This window comes from Pyxicephalus adspersus, chromosome Z (assembly GCF_032062135.1).
Source record: "Pyxicephalus adspersus chromosome Z, UCB_Pads_2.0, whole genome shotgun sequence".
In the NCBI taxonomy this organism is placed as follows: Eukaryota; Metazoa; Chordata; class Amphibia; order Anura; family Pyxicephalidae; genus Pyxicephalus; species Pyxicephalus adspersus.
Window position 1 is genome coordinate 55,980,978 of NC_092871.1, and position 17,245 is coordinate 55,998,222.

Genomic DNA, 17,245 nt, shown 5'->3' on the forward strand with positions numbered 1-17,245 from the left:
GTGTGAATTCTGCATCCTCACAGCTCTGTGTGTACAAACCTCCATATCTCCTAATATGTGAGTCACAATGACCTGTAATTTTCAGGGTGTACAGGGGACCCTCATAGATACTAGTTATTACAATTTTAGCCCCCCCCAGTTTTAAAGAATTTCAAGATATGGGGGTCAAAAATGTAAAAAAATATGAAAATTGAACTTTGGGGTTGCTGTTTGAGGAAAGTACAACTAGAAGTCCTAAATTGAAAGTGCAAATTGGGGACCCCGGAGCCACTAACATAGCAAGGAGCATTGGGGTGGGGCCCCTAAATATATACCTACTTGTCAAACTACTGTCTGCTTCTCTTCTTTGTACAGCAATTTCTCTGATAGTGGGGGTACAAAACTGAAAATATAGGTGCAAGTGTCGGGCACATTCTCCCCCTACAATCTCATTACTACAGCAGCATTAGAACATAAAACACTCTGCCCATTAAAATGGGCTCCCCTGCCCTGGTACACATTCCTGTCTACCTAACTAACATTCTGAACTTCAATTGGGGAATGGGGAGGTGTAAGAAACCAAAAATATAGGTACAAGTGGGGAACATCTGTGACTAACATCCCCTAAAACTTCATCACTATGGCATCATTAGAAAATGAATTCTGCCCAATAAATTTTATTGAGGTTGAGGTACTGGAAGGTTACAGTCATGTGTAACAAGGAAGTGCATTTTGATGGGACAGTTTTTTTTTTAATGTTGTAATGATGTCATAGTGATGAAAGGTGATGTCACACGTGTCTCCCATTTCCACCTAAATTTTTGCTTGCTGCACCTCTTTATTCTGGAGAAATTGGGGTTTGAGGTAAGATGCAGATAGATATGTGTAACAGAACAGGCAGCACATTCTGCTAGGTAGAGATTTATGTACTCATAATGCCATAGAAATTACATTTTAAAAAGGTTTAGCCACAAGTGTCCCCCACTTGCACCTACAGTTTTAGTTTCCTATCCCTCCACGTGTACCTTAAAAATTTCAAGTAACACAACCAATGATTTAGGAGATCTGAAGGTTTGAACACAGCGAGTTGTTAGGCTGCAGAATATGACAAGCAGCTTTTACGCTCACATTGCTATCACACTGCGCTGCCGATGACATTATTACACACTGCGGATAAACGTCACAAACTGTTTTTATATAGAATATGGGCAGTGATGAGAGGGGGTCACTGTCTGTCTTGTCCCCATCTGATATCACATGCATGATGCTATTAAAGCATCTCCATATTTTTAACATTATATTAAAGAGTGATAAAAAAGTGAGTGAGTAAAAGAGTCTCTGTTATGTAATGGAAAAATGTGCGTTTTTTGTTTTTTTTTTGTTTTTACACTTTTGTGGAGAGGACCTCTCCCCTTCAGTCTTCACTTCCATTTCAGTAAAGACCGAAGGGAAAATCCGCAGCCTCCTGGGATATTTGTGTCACATATCCCAAAAGGCTCTGCACTGCTCCTTGTGTGCATGCACCTTCAGAGGATTTCTTATAATGTAAAAAAAAAAGTGTTCAATCTCATGCATGCGCAGTGCAAGGCAGCACTGGACGTACAAGTGAGCATCAGAGAAAAGGTGGAAGCTGAGCCAGCATTGGCCTGCTGGGCTAATTTTGTAAAAGAATCAAGTGAAAAAAAATGTTTTCACAAAAGTTCACTTTAACTAAATATAACCCCAGGAGCACATCTGAAGTACGGCTGAATTCACACTGGCAGTAAGGTTATATTTGTCTATTCCTCATGCCAAGAACCACTGCTGCTTAAAAAACTTCTAGCTCTGAAAAAGCCCAGCACTTACCACCTGTTACCAAACCTAGGTGCCCAGCACTTACCGACTTACCGCCTGTTACCAATCCTAGGTGCCTAGCACTTACCGCCTGTTACCAATCCTAGGTGCCTAGCACTTACCGCCTGTTACCAATCCAAACTTAGAACACTAGTAAGTTGGGTCACAATACATGGAATAGGACTGTTGTGGCAAAATACATAGAATTGAAAAATTGGATATACTAACAGGGCAGGCATTACAAAGTTGTAACAAATAACTGGGAAAAGGTAGATTACTGAAACAATAGGAGGTTACTGGATACCCATGGCATAAACAACTGGGAGCACTAAATTTGCCGTGTTTTGCCACACCCCCTCTTGTACCACCCGGCTACAGCTTCCTACCACCCGGCTAAAAAAAATTTCTGGGGAGAACACTGGGTCACCTCCCACCTCCTTATGCGATTTCCCCACCCCCTTATATGTTGTCTAGGTTTTTGTGTATATTAATATAAAATATCAGATTTTATTTCATATGACCTACATTATATATAATAGGATGTTGGTCTTTTACCATAATTTGCTTTCTTTTCAAGTTGGGACAATATCTCTATCTCGATCATCTACCAAAGTCTAATTTCTGAGATACAAAGTATATCGAACATCTAAAGAACTATTCTTTTTAATATTTACTTATATTAATCTTTGTATTGTTCTCAGTACTTTATACACAAACATTTTATTTATTATAGAATTTTATCCTTGGTATTTGTTACATTTTTATCTAGTTTAGATAACAATTTGAAAAATCAATAAAAATATATTGAAACAGAATGTGCTCTTCGACCTCTAGTGGCTACTTGGGAGTAATACATTAAAAATCACAAACCTGACACAAAAAAAAAAAAAAAACAACTCAAATATTAGCCAAGTCCTCTGCCTTTTATGATGTATGGAATCTATCTCAACGCTAAAGCCTCCATGTGCTCACATACTATTACATTGTGAGAGTGTTCTGTCATCTAGTGGTGAAATTTAAGACCACTTCTAGCTCAGAAGAAAAGCAAATTGTTTCATAATAGAAATTTAGTGTAAAAATCACCTTGCCAATTAAATGTGTGTGATAACCTGACCCACAAACGTACTTTTTATTTGTACAAGAAAGCATCCTTTAACCCTCGGTGTATGCATATTATTCATTTATGCTGCATATTCCTCATTCTCTGTATCACTGCTGTGTAAAAATCAGGAATTCTCATGCCGGGGTAATGTCACTCCACAGCATTCATAGAAGTTCCGGCAGTGCTTGTGCAATACAGCAAAGTCCAAGTACTCATTCATTGGGTTTGATTGATATGCCAGTAGAAGATGGATGAGGACAGAAGAATTTCATCTAATATGGCAGCAACATCCAAAAAGTGAGGGGCAGAAGTATCCTGCTCAGTGTGGCAACAAGGGGCTCACTGTAAAAACTCAACACCTTGGTAATAGGTCAGAGTCACCATAAAACTGAAGATTAAACATCTGGGTTCCATGCCACTATATCAGTGATGGCGAACCTTTCAGAAACTTTCAGGGAAAGCCCAAACTGCAACCCAAAACCCACTTATTTATCGCAATCGTCAAAGGATTTATTTTTCAAGATAGAGCCTTCTTGAAATTCCAATAGCTCCTTTTCCAGATTTCCTAAATCTAACCAGTGTAAGCAGGAAAGATCAAGTTCTTCAAATTTGGCTTTATCTGGAGAAGTAAGAAAACACAGGGTTGTCTCCATCCTTTGAAACTGTAAAACTCTGTTACTAAAATTCACCTTTGCGGATGCTACAATGCTAGAAAATTTCTTGTAGATTTCCTGATGGCTTGTAGGATTGTCTGCAAATGTAGAATTTTCTAAATGCATTTTTAGATTTGGAAAATATTTAAGCAGCCAACTTTCAAGGTCTTTTTCAAAACTCTGCACGTTTCTCTCAAATATTTTGATATCACAAAACATCCTTTCCGCTGTTTTCCCTACACCTTGTAGTTGTTTGTTCAGTACATTGAAGTGTAAAATCTGTATAAAAAAAAAAACATGAGGTTGGTAACAGGGCAGTGGAGTCCATAGATGAATCCTTCGACTCCGACTTCTCAGTTTCTGGTACCCCCGACTCTGACTCTAACTCCTCTGCATTTACAAGGTTTCTCAATTTATCTTCACATTGTCTTTAAAAAGAACTTCTTTAACTCCTGCAAGACGCATTGATTCCCACTCTCTTCAAAAAGGCTTAGTTATGCTAACAAAATCCCTGATCTCATTGCTAAGGGAGATGGACAAAACATCTACTTTCTTGATGAAGTAGGTTTTAACATCTCAATGAGAACCAAAAGGGGAAGATCTCCTATTGGGCAAAGGGCAGTGCATGTTGTGGCTGGAATGCGTTCGAGAATTCAATTTGTTGTGTGAGGAATAAAAATGTGACCCTCCACTTTAAGTCACAAGCACAAGCATTTATTCAAGAAGCATTCCTTGAATTTATTGATGAGGTTTTAAATGTTTTTAGTGAAAACAGTGTTCAGCATGCCATCCTAATTATGAATAATGTCCCCTTTCATAAAAGTATAGGCTTGGTTGGGAGTAAGGGACACCAAACACATTTTTACCACCATACTCTCCATTTCTTAATCCTGCTGAGAACATGTTCTCTAAATGGAAAGAAGTAGTAAGAAGAAATAGGCTAGGTAATTTGGGTGCTTTTTTAGAAAGCATCAATAGTGTATTTTTAACAATAAGCGAGCAGGATTGCTTAAATTGTTATACAAAAATGTTTAGCTTTTTGCCTAAATATCTAAGAGGAGAAAGCATTATTGATTATTAAATCATTTAATAATTACTACATGTTTTTATTAAATGTTTTTTGAGAAAAACTTTTATGGTAAAAATATTGTGTTACATTAAGTTTTTTAATAAATTTATTGATTTATAAGTAATGAGAGGGTCTAAATTTTTTTTTGAAACTTGGTTGCAAAAGTGTGAATTTTGAATACAAAAGTGTGAAGATAAAATGAGAAACCCTGTAACATGCTAATGTATTTTGCACATTGATTGAAGGAAGGCAACATACACGCCATTTAACCACAGAACTACCGGCTAGGAAACGGACGCTCCATTGTATTGGCCAGTTTAAACAAAAGACAAAAAAATGAAAACAATAAGGTTTTATTTATTGCTTTTATCAAGTGGCTATAAAGCAGTAGCATGGCATGCATAAAAATCAGGAACGGGAACTTTACCAGTTTAAAAATATGAACCACATTCTTTGGTAGTTTTAAAACAAAGCTTAACTACATGAACAAAAACAAAAGCTGGAAAACCTAAAACAGTTTATATGTTAAACTTGGAAATTAGTTAAAGACTAGAATAGCTGTTAAATACAATCCAAAACTAACTTAATGTAGTGTTGTTCTAATAAACAGAATTGCTTCTGCCAAATCCTCTTTCATAGAAGCTCCTAAAGCTGACTTGATTATTTTTAGAACTGAAAATAGTCTTTCAACACTGACATGGGTGGGTGGGCATTGCTGTTATGGTTCTAGCCACATCACTAATAATCTTGGGAGAAACAAGGATGGCTTCTTCTAGTCAGTTTTGATGAGCGATCATACTCTTCTACTTCTTTTAAATCTTTAAAAAAAACTCCTGCTGGAATCTCTTTGTTTGGACATTTTCTGGTTATCTTTCCCGCATATGCGACGATGCAAGTTGCAAAGTATGAACAGCACAACGCATATGTTGAATAGTAGTACGCTTAGATGCTTCTTCAACAATGTTATCCAAAATGTCACTATTCTCTTCGCTTTCACTTTCTCCAATACTTGCAGAATTGTCTTTTTAATATCTGTCTGTCACTTTCTTCATCTACTTTATTCATTTTCTCAGTTGTGCTCAGCATATTAGAAGCATTATCTGTCACAATACATAGAATCTGTTCCCTTTTAATTTCAAAATCTTCTAGAACATCCTCCACTAACTTCTGAAGATAGTCACTGGTGTGATGTGCCAGTCAACAAATCTAACATTAATAGCAAAAAAATGACTCTGTGACGTGTGCATGCATCCATTTTTATGAAGACAAAATGTCCCTTCAGACCTTTTCGTAGTTCTTTTTTTTTACATTTGGCCTCTTCAATTAAAAAATTTCCACAGAACGTTTTTTAGCCATTTCACCATTTAGGCCTAAAATGGCTGGCTGTGAAAAGAAGGATAGTGGTACACTATTCTTTACTACCATTTCAATATTGTGGTTTTTGAATTTTTCCGGTGTCATTGTTATGGTAACTTTGTCAGATATAAAAAATTGTTCTTAGCTGTGTTTGGTGTTCAGTAGATTTCTGAACATTTTTTATCCCAGAAGTAGATGGAATATTTTCATTGGTATCTTTCTCATTCACAACTTCTAACACTTTAGAATGAAAAAGCTGCAAATGTCTTTTCAAATTTGATGCTCTTGTAGGTGCTAATTTTTGCATCACATTTTTTTTCACCATCATCTTCAAGAATACATTGGCACACGTAATGTTTCCCATTACTTGATAGTGTAAGGTGCTCATTATTAATAATAACAGGATTTATATAAGGCCAACATATTACGCAGCGCTGTACATTAAAAAAGAGGGCTCATAAACAGCAGACTTTATCATGTTTGCTGACAGACTTTTTGCCATTGTGAATGGGTTGCCACTTTCACTAAAGTATAAATATAAAATATGTTATACTAACTAGCATATTCTTTGATTTAAATACAAACATACACATAGTCCTGTGCTTTTGCAAACATGCATACAACTTGGCACTATACGCACAAATAAGCTATAGCCCTGCACTAAACTTAGATATAATTTGTCCTATACAGAAAAACATGCACAGACACATATACTTTACACACACAACACAGAGCCCCACATTTTACTCAGAAATATACACACAATATGCACTATACACAAACATTCATAGATTCCTGCACCATACACACAAACATACACATAGGCCTGCAGTTTTATCCAGAAACATGCACACAGCCTTCCATCATAGTACACACAAGCAGCCATGCAGTTTTAAAATAAACACGAACACCTACAGTTGAATCCAAAAAGCTGTTCCTACAAGTTCTTCCAAGCTCTTTTAGCAGACAGAGGATGTTGAGCAGACACTGCTGTCTTTATCTTTCTTTGCTGATCTTCTGCTGCAGACAGGGCAGTGGGAGGCTCCAGGGCCAGTGGGGCCGTTTAACTAACTTCCGAGTATTAGGTGGTGTGCAAAATGATGTTAAAGTTCAGCCCTGGATGGGAGCATATATGCAGAGTGCAGACAGGACACCTGAACACACATCAGGCCATAGCACTCACCTACAACTATATCATTATACTTCTTTACACTCAAATGAACTTGTTAAACACATTATAGCTATATAAATCCTGTTTATTAATAATAATAATAATAATAACTGAAATAAATGGACTCCGGCTCCACAGCCCTGGTTGGTAAGCCAAGCCATATCAGTGAGCTGTGGATATTCCGGACTTTTTCTTTATTAAAAAGCCTAATTTCATCCAAGCAGGCTACAAATCTCTCCAGGACTCGTCCTCTGCTCAGCCACCAGACATTATTGTACAAAAGTAAACAAATATACAGTGCATGAACCTTCTCAAAAAGTGCTTGAAACTGTGGAAAATTTAGAGCACCAACCATGATGTAATTCACCATTTTTGTGACATCTTTGAGAACATCAATTTTCTTGCTACTTTCCCAGGCACTTGACGTTTTGTTTCATTAACAAAGAACTGTATGAAACCAGATGTTGCCCCCACCATAGAAGGTGTCCCATCACTAGTAATTCAAATCACTTTTTCTGGTCTTATGTTTTGTGACAAAAAAAACTCTATCACAGCATTGTAGATATCTATTAGTAGTAATGCGTATGTACTTTTCATCAAACTAAAAGTGACAGGTCGACAGACCCCTTTCCCCGCCCACTTTGTCCATAATCCCTCCCATGCTCCTCCCACACTCCTCCCATCCCCAGCCTACCACCCTCCCCCTAGTCCTCCTATATTCCACCCATTCACCGACCCCTCCCTCTAGTAACATAATTACAAGAGATAATTAACCCCACAAGTGCTGGAAAACTAACATGCTTACAAGAGATAATTAACTCCAGGAGTGCTGGAAAATTAACATGCTTACAAGAGATAATAAACTCCAGGAGTGCTGGAAAACTAACATGCTTACAAGAGATAATTAACTCCAGGAGTGCTGGAAAACTAACGTGCTTACAAGAGATAATTAACCCCAGAAGTGCTAAAAAAACTAATTTTATGCATATTGTGTGTGTGTTTTATATCAGGGATACCATTGGTTCATTATACATGAGTCTTATTTCATGGATCCTATTAGATCTTTGTATGTGTATTATATTATGCGATGTATAAGAGCCTTATATATGAATATGGTTTTATTTCACAATTCCTATTATATCTTTATATGTGTATTATATTACTAAAATGATCATTTACTGGTGCTGAACATGCATATTTCTTACGTGCGTCTGTGCATGTTTTGGACTGACATTTACTGGTAATGTGTTTAATCTGTATAAAAAATATATTTTATATATATATATATATATATATATATATATATATAATATTTTGTCACATTTACACTTTACAATTTTTAAGATTATGGTGATTAAGGAAAATATAAATTATTTTGTACGAGAGCTGCAAAACAGGCTATGTGTAACAGATTGTCATTACTGATAATGTGTTTAATCTATATAACATTTTATATATATATTGTATAATATATATATATAATGTTATATTAAACTCATACAATACTGTGACTCAGCAATACGGATGTTGCCAGGACATCAAATTTATACCAACATAATGTCTTCAAGGCAGCCTTGTTATCCTGAGATCCATATACGAATATTTATGACACAGCAGAACACAAGCCCCCCTCCCTTTTCCAACCGTGTTCTACTATGCTGTAAACAGACTATAAAAGCACAGGCCAGTAGTTTCACGAGCAGAAGACAGTAAGCTATCACTTCAAAAAAGGTAAGATAATTATTTATTGGTATTTTTATATATATATATATATATATTTATAATGTTTGTTTTTAATTAGTTACATTGTTGCAACCCCCGTTGGCAGGTGATTCACACAGCTATAATTTTAAAATTGGTAGTGTGTTGAAAGTTATAAAACAGACTGTTTGTATTCCTACAGTCTATTATATTTTTCCACATTTACACTTTACAATTATGGGTATTAAGGAATAATATATAATATTTTGTATGAGCGGCAAAACAGACTGAGTAACAGATTGTCATTACTGATAACGTTTTTAAGGTAAAAATATATAATATTTTGTTTGAAAGATTTTTGTAACTATCAACAAATAGTAACTATTATAATTTTATGATTTATTGGTATTAATTTATACATATTTATTTGTACACAGTCGACTAGTTTCATGCACATAAGATAGCAAGCTAACACTTTTTTTTTAAGGTTTATGATTCATATTTTTCTAACGTCTATATTACTATATACATTATATGCTTAAGTTTAACTGCTTGATAATTTTCCACGCTCTTTATGTATTTTAACATTTTATGACGATAAAGATTATAAATACGCTTTTACCAATTTTTATCAACAACCACTTATTATTTTTTATTCAATCATTAATATCTTTAAATATATTATTTTAAAACAGATAATTTTAGACTTTAGTTATTTATATTTTGCAACAATGAATGTAATTTATGCCGCTCAAAAATGTTTTATAGATGTCCTATTACGACGATAACGCAATGTACGGGGATTTCATCGTATTCTCAAATGCTGTTGTGTGATGTGTTGAAAGTAATAACATGTTGATTTTATTATCAAAAATCTGTATGTCCAAACTGTTTAAACTGCCTAGTAAAGGGGAACTCACCCAAATAGCATACCAAGAAGCTGAGCTGTAATCGCAAGTAGCATAACCTCAGGTCATGTAGACTTCTGAGAAATATTTATCATGTGCTTGTAGCGCTTTGCTGAGAACAGCTGTATCTGTAAGATTTCAGGGTTAGACAATATACTTTGTTATTTTGTAGTTGGGAACTATGTAGAAGAACAGAACAACATGTACAAGATGTGGCCTTGAGCAGCCAACTACGTACCACACAGTTTAGGATGAAAGCTGAATTGTATAAATGCTTGCATATCTCTACCATACGGCAGATTCTCCTTCAGCGTGCTGAGGCACTTGTTAGCTGATTGTGTGAATCCCGTGCCGCACGTAAATAAAGAACCTTCTGCTTCACTGAACTTCAAGGTCTCCTGGTGCTTCGCGATTGGGCGAGTTGCCCTCCACAGATGTTATTCCTGAAACACCTGTGTCATACCCCGAAAACGCACAACTCTTTCAGAAGGTCTGTGGAGGTAACACTTTGCTGATCCTTTCAGACGAATCAGGAGTCTACGCTTCGACATCTCAAATGACCGGGGCTGCCAACGTATACATAATAACAGTATTGATGTTTTTTTTTATATATTGATCGTGATAATGTTCCCACGTTTAGGAGCTAGCACTGATAACGTTCTAAGGACTGTGAATAGCGCAACGACTATGGAAAATACCATGTCTTTAGACACAGTGGTGTCTGACACACGCAATTCTGAACACCGTAAGGGGTTAAAGGAGAATGCACCTCCAGCCATTTTTGATCTGACAACACCAACAACCGACAAATTAGATCAAGAGCTCGAGCGGTCTAAAGGACGTAAGCCACAATGGGTCCTATCTGTGTTGTTGTAGTCATGTTAAATGTCTGCTTTAATTCTAATGCTCTTTTTCAAACCCACAGTAAAGAAATGAAAAATAAATCCCTCAGATGTGAATAGAGGTCGTGCAAAGAAAACACAGATGAACAGTAAGACACTCTGACGTTCTCTGTAATAAAGGTGTCGATAGCTATAAATGTTTATTGCTCGTGATAATGTTCTCATGTCCTAATTTTAGATGTTCCAACGCCAGTGAGCGTCGTGCGGACTATGAAAAATACAGGCCGATAAGAGTATCAGTAACATGCAATAGTGCAGGCAGCAGCCGACTAAATGAAAATTCCACAGGGCCGGTTATCAATTTTCCTAATGCGGGTAAGTTGAAATAAAGCATTTATGCTATCTCATTGTAATAAACCTGTTTAAAATACTTAATATGATGTTTCTAATGTTAACTTTTTTAATTGACAGCAAAAAGAAGAGAAAGCTTCAAAAACTGGCAGTCAGGCATTACAAATAAACAGAAATCAAGCTCCAGGCGATCAGAAGCGTTATCACCGATATTCGAAATTATTGATCAAAAACAGAGATCTCCACAGGATGGTGAGACAGCGTGCATTATAAACGACATCTCAGGTTTTAGCCAAACAGCATGCAGCAGCATGTCCACACCTGTTGTTGACACACGTTCTTTGAATAGACGAATCACATTCAATACGCCAGAGGACCATCATTTGCATGGCGGCATACAGCAGACATGTATCAGCAATTGCTCACACGAGCCACTTATTAACAATTGTTCATCATGCTGGGATGAAAATAAGCATGATATGTACATCGCATTGAGTTCTCTCGGTCGTTACAATGACAAAATGTTACGTGTTGCAAATTTCTTAAAATGTTGTATGAGAGACTCTATGCTTTTAGCGTTTAACAGCCCTAACAAAATTAACGCCCAGCAAAACCATAATGCGCATGAAAAATACACAAAGCTAATTAGACATCTCGATGCTACTGAAAAAGAGAAGGCACATAAGATTTGACTAGAAATGATTGGCGGAGCAAGTCTCTTAAAAAACAAAAAAATACCGGTGAGAGAAAGATCTAGAAAATTAAAACGGGCTAAAAAATGTACTTTGCGGCTAAGCGGTCTAAAAATGTTAGGAAAAAAAAGGAGGCGCCATTGCATCAAAACGGTTACGCAGTCATGCTCCCGCAACGAGCAAACACCACACAGGTCACAAAGTCTACCGACCGTGCAAACAGACCGCTTTCACGCAAATCACAGGCGTCAATCTGACCATTCGCCCGGGCATACAGACGCTACAAACAAGCCCTCTGAAGACCTTGACGATAGAACAGTTTATTTAGAGCATGTTTTTCATCAACAGCATGACTTAGTGAATTTTATTAGTTCGCTGTACAACGATCACTTGAGATGTGTTAATCTGGATGCCATTCATTCATTTGTTGGTGCAATACACGCTGTTGTACAATCATTGTTAGATCGGGTTTTAAGGGATACAGAACCGGGTGATTTTATCCAGTTGAGACTGGATGGAAGTGAGACGTGTGTTCTTTCATCGAGACAGTCTAGAGAGGGGTTTAGAGCTGAAACATTTTTTGAACAATATCGCTAAAGCTTTACAGAGCAATGCTGAATGCATAGCAGGTAATTCTCTTAAACTTGTTGTTATTGTTATAAGGAACCGTTGCGGCGGTACCAGAAGGCATCTGGGGGCAGTTGTGTATAGTCAGTTAATTGGTTATAAAAAAAAAAAAAAAAAAAATGACTATGATTTTATTATTGCATTATTACGATTTCACAAGTTTGTACCCTTTTGTTAATAAAACTAAAACATGTCCTGTAGGTCACCCAGAAATAATTTTTGATCATTTCTGACACATCAAAAAATACATTGGCATTGTCAAAGTTAAAGTGTACCCGCCCAGAGATTTGTTTTTTCCTGTCCTGCCTGTAAAACTAAATAAAAAACTAAGGTTTCTGCTTTATTATACATGAGCTTTGAATTCCCAGAAAGACACCTGCAACCACAAGGTGTACAGTAGAACTTACTACATGGTGTACAGTAGAACTTGTTTTAGCGGTGGAAAAAGGCTATAGGATCGGTTATGTGAGATTTGGCAATTCAGGAATACAACAGACGACCTGTTTGCCCTGTACATCAAGTTACACCTCAGGGATAAACAGGAGGCTTTGGGTTATCTAGCCTGGTGTAAAAATGATTCTGAGAAAAGGGATAACATAGACTAATTTTTTAAAAAAAGGTGTACGTTTACACCCTGAAAATAGCTGTGAACCCCGCAAAAAGACAAATTTCAAAACTTTGGGCAAGTTTGGGCAGCGGTCTAACTTGCCGCGCACCAGTATAGTCACGGATCCTGATGAACTTTTCAAATTAGCGTTTGTACCATCCTATTACCTCTCCAAGGGTAATTTCCTTGATGAATGGACAGCCATAGTCAATTGAAAATATGCAAAAGGATGCTACACAGTCAACAAAAACACAAACACCAACTACAACACTAATGTCTGCCTAGCGGCTAGTGTGTACGCTATTTTGGAGGGGGCAGATGTAAGTGATTCAGTGTTGCTAGATAAGGCCCAGCAGTTGCACAAAGATTTGCAATTACCTGAAGCTCATTTTGGTTCTTTTAGCGACATTGTACTGTTTGAAAATTATTTAAACATTACAATTAAAATGCTGTATCACAACAGAGGCCAGTGACGATATTATCATACAGTCTTGCCAGAGAAAAGACTGTCTATATATTACAACATGAAAAACATTATTACAGTATTAAAAACGTGAAAGCATTTATTGGAGCCAATTTCTTTTGTGGGAGATGATGCTCTGTTTATGGCCATAAATATGGCCATGACTGTCATCAGTTTTGCAAAGGGTGAACAACTGAGGTGCCTGCGCTGTCGTGTGTTTTGTCGTTCAAATTAAATTTGGCAGCTAGTGATGGTGCAGTTTGTAAGAAAAACACATTTGTGGCTCTTGTTACAGATATATAGACAACGGGGACACACATAGGTGTAACGGCCTGACCTGTAGCGTGTGCGGGGCTCGTCTTGACAAATTTGACGAGCATATCTGTTACATGCAGCCTTACAAACCTAAACAAATGTCCGAGAAATACATCTTCTTTGACTTTGAGTGCATGCAAGAGACAGGTACACACATACCCAGTTACATTTTTGCAATGACATTATATGGTGACACTTCCAGGGAATTCAACGGAAAAACCTGCGCGGGAGACTTTGTCCGTTCTTTTTTACCAGTGGTAAGTTTTTAGGTTACACATTCATAGCGCATAATGCAGGAAGGGTATGATGCTTATTTTGTTGTACAGGAGTTGGTCAAGGAAAAACTGAAAATTGAAACTGTAAACCAAGGCAGGCAGTTAATGTGCGTGTCCCCTAATGATTTTAAAATGAGATTTATAGATTCTTTGAATTTTATACCTATGAAACTCAGTAAGCTGCCTAAAGCTATGGGCTTTTCTGGCACCAAGGGTCATTTCCCCAATTTCTTCAATACAGAAGAAAATCAAAATTACATAGGACCGATACCCGACGCAAGGTATTAGGACGTCGATTACATGATGCCTGATGAGAAAAAGGAACTCATGGTGTGGTATGAAAAACATGAAAATGACACCTTTTTTTTCAGAAAAAGCTAAAAGCTTACTGCAAGCAGGATCTGGAAGTCTTGAGAAGAATGACTGAAAAAAAAGTAAGACAATACTATAAACGTGAAAAGAAATACAAAACAGTCACTAAATGTGTTGACCCCTTTCAGCTTATCACTTATTCAACATTTTTATAGCCTGTTTTACAACTGCCTATGCCACACTGGAGCTATACACTCTCCTAGACAGGTTGCAGGAGTGTTGTTTCTATCACGACAAAGACATACGGTTACAAACTCAACACTGGGAAAATCGTATTGAAGGTTAAGGGTATAACTCTTAATATAGCTAACACAGGACTTATTAATTTTGACAGTTTAAAAGACCTTGTGTTGGATTTACTACCACGATTCTGACCCCAAGACGCAGAAAACGATAGGCATAGAACAACCGAGTATTTACAGAAATAGGAAGCGTTGGCACATAGAGACAAGACCGCTACATAAAACGCAAAAGTGCGTCTACACAAAGACAGCTGACGACAGACTTAACCACTTTGCCTTTGGGTTATTAAGCAAGAGCGCCATGGATGTGGGATTTCAACACCCTTTCTCTTGTATTTTAGCAGGCCCCTCAAATTCTGGAAAGAGTTTTTTTGTAAAGCGCTTAGTAATGCACGCAGATACAGTAATGTCACACAAACCTGACACTGTAGTTTGGTTTTACGCATGTTGGCAAAAACGCTCTCTCGTTTATTTACAAATATCAGGTTTATCGAGGGATTACCTCAAAATTGTACAGACGATACCTGACAAGGTAAATTTAGCAGTTGTTGATGATCTTATGGAGGTGGCTTGTGATAATCTTGAAATGCAAAATGAATTCACCAAATATGTTCACCACAGAAATTTGAGCATTATGTACCTCGTTCGTGTTTTATCAGGGTAAGAAAAGCAGGACCATAAATTTAAACACTAAATACATGGTCCTTTTTAAGAACCCTTGTGACAAATTACAAGTTATTACGTTGGCGTGACAAATGTACCCTGGAAAAACACCTTTCCTTTTAGAGGCTTTTGAAGAAGCTACACACACTCCTTACGGGTATTTACTTGTAGATTTAAGGTCTGACACTCCTGAGGAACTACAAATAAGAACGGGTTTGTTCCCACCAGACCTCCCAGCCGCTTACGTGTATAAAAAGAAAACTCTAAAAATGTGACTTTTCTCAACAGTCTGGTCATTCTTGGTATCGAAGGGGCTTCAGTTAACATGTCTAACAGGATACGGCGTAATTGGGATCTTTTAAAAGCGTTGGTCAAAACAAAAACGGCTGTCAGAAAATCAATTTTTTACGCAACGCAAATAATGGTTTGATATCCGCTATTGGCGAAATTGCTCTCAATATCCTTAAAGGAAAGATCCCTCTTAGAAAGCGCCAAAAAAATATACTGAAAAGGGTGGAGGCAGACTATAAAGAAGTTAAGCGATAAAAGATATTCCATTAAAGGCAAGAGGCGCATTGTGAATCAGCATGGCGGGTTTATAGGATCGCTGCTGGGGTTTGCAATACCTTTAATCACTAGCCTGATAGCTAAAAGAACTGGTGGCTCATAATGGAATCTACTGAGAAAATGTTCGTGGTTTCCAAGCAAGAACTAAACAAGCTAAAAAAAACAGCTTTAGAAACAGCCGACATACGCGAAACCGCTACACAGTGTTTAGAGGCCGAAATTAGAGACATACTTCACAGGAATGACCTATCGGACGATGAAAAAATGAAAATGTACACGAATGTGCTACGGCGATATTTGATGTTTACCAAACAGGCTGGTAAAGAAATGTCGGCCTTAACTTTAATTACACAAACGCTGTCCGATCAACAACAACTGCCAAATGAATCCTCTAACAGAGATGATGTTAGGGAAATACTTAATAATGTTAATGTAAGATATAAGAAAAATGCTGAACTTTTGCTGAATAAATTGCATCAGTCTGGTGACAAGGCCTCCTGGAACGCAAGAGGCAAATTTGTTTACAAAGGCCGGACTATACCCGGTTCCAAAATCATTGACTTGATCCGCACTGCTACCCAGAGTCATAATGTACCTAAAGCTTAAGCCCCTCAAGGTTGGGATTTGTTCATGGACACTAATACAAGAAAAAGAGAACTTCTTAACAATTTTAAAAAGGGACTCACGCAACAAATCTTTTGGCTCGCTTAGCAGTCCTTTTAGACAGCCATTGTTCGCAACACCTTCACCGGGGGTATTGCAGGAAACCTTATTGCCTAAAAAGAGGGTGACTCCTTTGTTACAGACTGCATGGCTAACGTTATAATATTAAAATTTTTACCTTGAATGAGTATAAACATTTCCCAGGCATGCTGTGTTGTTTTAAAAATTATGTATGCTAATCTGTTTTACGTGTTTCTGTATATGCTTCATAAACTATTGTTTTGAATAAAAGCATTTAATAAAATATGTTAATAAAAATTAAATAAAATGTAGTCATCTTTTTATATCATCTATATAAAGTGTCACAAAATTAAATAAAAATGTAAAGTGTAAAAAGTTTAATAAACTAAAGTCTTTTTATTATTTTCAATATAATAAATCTACTATCTTAAAATGTCGTAATTGCATTTAGTATTTAAACTACCTTTGAGGATGCATCAGGGTAGTCGGTCTTAAAATCGGTCCCTAAAATGCCTGCAAAAATGAAATATTGAGAAAACAGTACTACACACCAAAAGCGTTCTTACGGTGGTGGTAATGTCTTATTCAGGGAAGTACAGAAATTTGGTTTAAGTAAAGGTTCCGTGAAAAAATGCTTGAACAATGGAGACACCTATACGCTGCACAAACTGGTGAAAAAAGCATTTATTATTATTATTATTATTAAACAGGATTTATATAGCGCCAACATATTACGCAGCGCTGTACATTAAATAGGGATTGCAAATGACAGA

General features: G+C 36.8%; 1 protein-coding gene and 1 long non-coding RNA gene across 4 annotated transcripts in view; one reads left to right on the top strand and one right to left on the bottom strand.

Annotated features, from left to right (window-relative positions):
* The window catches only part of EXD3 (exonuclease 3'-5' domain containing 3), a 234,500-nt gene that overhangs the window by 201,891 nt on the left and 15,364 nt on the right, over positions 1-17,245 (bottom strand). The window lies entirely within an intron of this gene.
* LOC140343506 (uncharacterized) lies at positions 9,592-12,627 on the top strand. The gene is made up of 4 exons (XR_011923360.1): positions 9,592-10,613; positions 10,698-10,763; positions 10,853-10,989; positions 11,086-12,627. It is a non-coding gene; the product is annotated as an uncharacterized lncRNA (long non-coding RNA).